Source organism: Dasypus novemcinctus, chromosome 4 (genome assembly GCF_030445035.2).
Source record: "Dasypus novemcinctus isolate mDasNov1 chromosome 4, mDasNov1.1.hap2, whole genome shotgun sequence".
NCBI lineage: Eukaryota > Metazoa > Chordata > Mammalia > Cingulata > Dasypodidae > Dasypus > Dasypus novemcinctus.
Window position 1 is genome coordinate 107,908,373 of NC_080676.1, and position 3,449 is coordinate 107,911,821.

Below are 3,449 nucleotides of genomic sequence, written 5' to 3' on the forward strand. Positions count from 1 at the left end.
GGATGAGGGGCTTCTTGGCCACCATGTCTTTGAATTCTTCAGCATTGAATTTGGTGAAGCTCCACTTCTTAAAGCTGTGAATTTTCTGGTTGCCAGGAAAATTGAACTTGGCACTGTGCAGCACATCAGTCACATGCTCCTTCTTTTGAACCTGTGTGCTATTGGCCATGATGGCTTGGCCGATGTGGACCCAGGCCTCCATTCCCTGAGGCTTTCTAAAAGCACCTCACATACCATTTGGAGCCTAGGTTGGGGATGGTACAAGGTCACAGACAGGACCATCAACAGGTAAATGCTGTCTCCAAGGTCCCTTAGGGCAACCTGTGCAAGCAACAGGCTGTGTACACTTACCAAGGAGGCTGCTGTTCAAAGCCTTGGACACCAGGCTCCCAGAGGGAGAAGGGGACAGTTAGTATAATTGGCTGCAAAACAATTCATAGCATTTTAAAGTACAATCTACTTTCCTGAAACTTTTCGAAGTATAGGGGAGGCAGTCATGTAACAAAATAATTACATTGCAATGTCATAAAATCTATAATATAATCATACCAAAAGAACTATAGGTACAAAGATGGGTGATGACTTAATTTGTCCAGGTATGTTAAAAAGATTACAGTAAAAAAGCTGTCTTTCCTATAAAAGATACCACACTCATCTGGCTGTGGAGAATAAACTTCCATGGGAGAGTAGTGGTGCAGTTTTCAGCCCCAAACCTTTTCAGAGATACGGAATTCCTTTTGGGGAAAGAGTCATCACTGCTTCCCAAACAATAATGAACACAGAAGACATTGCTCTCCCATGATTCCTCTTCATTTCCTCCCAAAAAATGAAAGCATATTATATTGCAAAAAACCAAGGAAGTTATTATTGAAATAGTCTTGAACCCATACTATTTTTAAAAAGTAAATTATATTTAAATTATAATATTTTATCAGGATTAACACATTAACTTCGATGCATTAATTTTATTTTAATTTCCTAGACTACACAAATCAAATATCATGAAATTTGTGAAATTTGTTGAGTTACAACAATGGGAATTTATTAGCTTACAGTTTGCTTTGCTTTTTAAAAAATTTTTTAAATTATGTATGTTTAAAGATACATAGATCAAAAAATGTTACATTAAAAATTATGAGACTCCCATATACCCACACCCACCCCACTCCACTCCTCCCACATTAACAACCTCTTTCATCATTGTGGCACATTCATTGCATTTGGTGAATACATTTCGGAGCACTGCTGCACTGCATGGATAATAGTTTACACTCTGCCCCAGTGCATTTAGTGGGTTATGGCATGATATATAATGTCCGGCATCGGTCCCTGCAATATCATTTAGAACAACTCCAAGTCCTGAAAATGCCCCCATATCACATATCTTCTTCTCTCTCCCTGCCCTCAGCAACTACCATGTCCACTTTCTCCACATCAATGCTATAATTTCTTCCATTACTAGTCACAATAGTTCCACAGAAGAATACTAGTAAGTCCACTCTAATCCATATTGTATTCCTCCATTCTGTGAACCCTGGGATGGTGATGTCCACTCCACCTCTATATCGAGATCCCATATGGTTGATGGATGTGATTCTCCTGCTTGTAGTTGTAGGCACTCTCGGTTCCCTGGTGTGATGGTTGATCATCTTCACCTCCCTGTTAGCTGACCTGGGTAAGTCCAATAAATCAGAGAATAGGAGTTGCAACTCTGCTGAGCCTCAGAGCCCTGCTGGCACACAGTCAATCCAGAGATTCAAGTCTCTTGAGTATACACCAACCCAAGCATCAACCACTGGTTCAGTAAAAGTGACGGAAGACACATGTGTAGAAAGGTCACATCTGAGTCCAACTCCATCACACTCAGGAACGCAAATTCCAAAGTAGGTCCCACTGACAAGGCACTTAACTCCATAGCCACCTGCCATGACTGTAGAATCTGTGTGTCTCCTAGTCATGTCCCACTCTGGGGAAAAAGCAATGTATCTACATGCTGAGTTTGGCTTAGACTGTGGACACATTTGAGCAACATGGAAACTTTCAGGAGGTAACTCTTAGGTGCACTGCATCTCTAGGTCTAATGACATTTCAGGCACACCGAGTCATAAACATAGTCATCAATATCAAGGGCTACTCATTGGGCCATCCTTCTTCACTGGTCTTTGCCCTTGGCATTCAGTGATTGTTGCTGTTCCATTGGGGAATTTGACAGAGCTCCCCTGGCTAGGAACTCAGCACTCCCTCAGTTGTTGTTTGTAACTGTAACTTTTATGAAAATACCCTATGAATATCTGAATATTTTTATACCCTATATACATGCCTTGGAGAACTCCCTCCCAACATGTGTTCCCCATCAATAACACCCCACACCAGTGTTCTTCCCCCTGCCATATTTGAACCCCTCTGTAATCCAAAACTTCTTCAAAAATCAAGCCTAATATATTGCCAAATTCAATTAATAAGTAAATGAAATAGTAATGATAGGCTTAAAGATTAGAACTAGAATACATACTAATTTAGAAAAACTAAAATAAAGTAAAAAATAAATTGGAGTATTAAAAACTGAAAAATATCATAAAACTTTCTTTTTGACATTTTTCCTTTCATCATTGCAATAGGTGTTGCTCTGTGTGGCAATTTCTTCCATTCCGTCCTCAGTGTCTAGATCCTTTTTTCTTAATTTTTAATTTTATCTTCAAAAAGTTTTCTGTCACTGTAAAGTCACATATACAATGTAGAGGTCTTCCGTATATCCAACACCAAACCCTTTTCCTCCTTCCCCAGCAATGATCTTTTTACATGTTCATGTTATATTTGTTGTAGCTGATATATAGATATTGAAACATAGCTACCAAACATGGTTCCAGTTTGGTTTACATTATGGTTTGTATTTTAAACCCTATAATTTTCTAAATTTTAGTTACATTATGGTTTACGTTATAGTTTACATTTTAGCCTATAGACTTTTATTCTTTTTGGTGAAATTTAACATGTCCTATATCCATCATTGCACAATCTTGTGGAACACTTCCATTGCCCCCAAGTTACCCTGCTTCCATCTATTCTATTTCTTTTTCCCCCTCCCCTCAGGGCCCACACTGACAACCAAGCTTCTCTGGTTACATTTTGCTTTTCTGGGGTTTGTTTGTTTTTGTTTTGTTTTTCAGTTTCCTGGAACCAGGGATTAATCCTGGGACCTCCAACATGGGAAGCTGACTCTCAACCACCGAACCACATTGGCTCACCTGAGCTACATTTTTTCTTTTTTAAGTTTTCAAATTTTTATTATTATTTTTGGAAGCACTGGGAAATGAACCTGTTAGCTCCCATGTGGGAAGCAGGTGCTTATTTGCTTGAGCCACATCTGCTCTCAGTTTATGGTTTTTAGCCTAAAGCAAGTCGAAATCAAAGCATCATCAAGGCAAAGCTTTCTCCTTGAATACTGTGGC

The 3,449-nt window shown here is 39.2% G+C and overlaps 1 non-coding gene across 1 annotated transcript; it reads right to left on the reverse strand.

Moving 5' to 3' along the window:
- Window positions 1-293: 293 nt before the first annotated feature.
- On the reverse strand, window positions 294-428 carry LOC111764540 (small nucleolar RNA SNORA70). The gene has a single exon (XR_002797129.1). It is a non-coding gene; the product is annotated as a small nucleolar RNA SNORA70 (small nucleolar RNA).
- Between the last annotated feature and the right edge of the window lie 3,021 nt (window positions 429-3,449).